At 34.7% G+C, this 608-nt stretch overlaps 1 protein-coding gene across 1 annotated transcript in view; it reads left to right on the top strand.

The window, feature by feature from the left end:
• PLEKHA5 (pleckstrin homology domain containing A5) overlaps positions 1-608 on the top strand; it is a gene marked incomplete at its 5' end in the record, with an annotated part of 101168 nt that overhangs the window by 97812 nt on the left and 2748 nt on the right. The gene's annotated exons all lie outside the window — the stretch shown is intronic.

Below are 608 nucleotides of genomic sequence, written 5' to 3'. Positions count from 1 at the left end.
AAATAAGCCTACAAGATTGTAAACAGGGAACCAGAGACACCAACTGGCAAATGAAGACAACTATAAACCAAAAAGATGGAAAAACTGTGTCATTACAGAACTTCTAGATGGTAGGGAAGTCAAGACAACTACACAATTGAACCGACTATTCTAAACTTGGAAGAAAACTATAAATCACAGGGTACCCTCCAAGAAAAATGATAAACCTTCACATCAAAAGAGGACCAGCATAAATATTCAGCAAATACTAAAACAATAGCAATGAAAGAAGTGATAATATGACTCATAAATAAAACGAGCCCAGCATAGAAATTATATGGAACAAAGAAATCGACACCACAAAAAAGCACATAACAAAAAAATGACAGCAACAAATTCATATTTGCCAATAATTACATATCTGGCAACGGAATTATCTCTAAGATTTATAGCAGAAAAGTGGATGACCAAACTGTGGTACATACACATAATGGAATGCTTTGCAGCACTAAAGAATAATGTAGTCAGCAAAACACCACATAATATGGATGAAGTTGGAGTACATTATGCTGAGTGACATAAGTCAATCACAGAAGGACAAATACAGTGTTAGTTTGTTGTTGTGGAGG

The sequence above is a fragment of the Orycteropus afer genome, unplaced genomic scaffold (genome assembly GCF_000298275.1).
Source record: "Orycteropus afer afer isolate SDZICR_OR568_19922 unplaced genomic scaffold, OryAfe1.0 scaffold00171, whole genome shotgun sequence".
Lineage (NCBI taxonomy): Eukaryota > Metazoa > Chordata > Mammalia > Tubulidentata > Orycteropodidae > Orycteropus > Orycteropus afer.
Note: the sequence above shows the minus strand (reverse complement) of the source record. Positions and strands in the feature narration are given on the sequence as shown.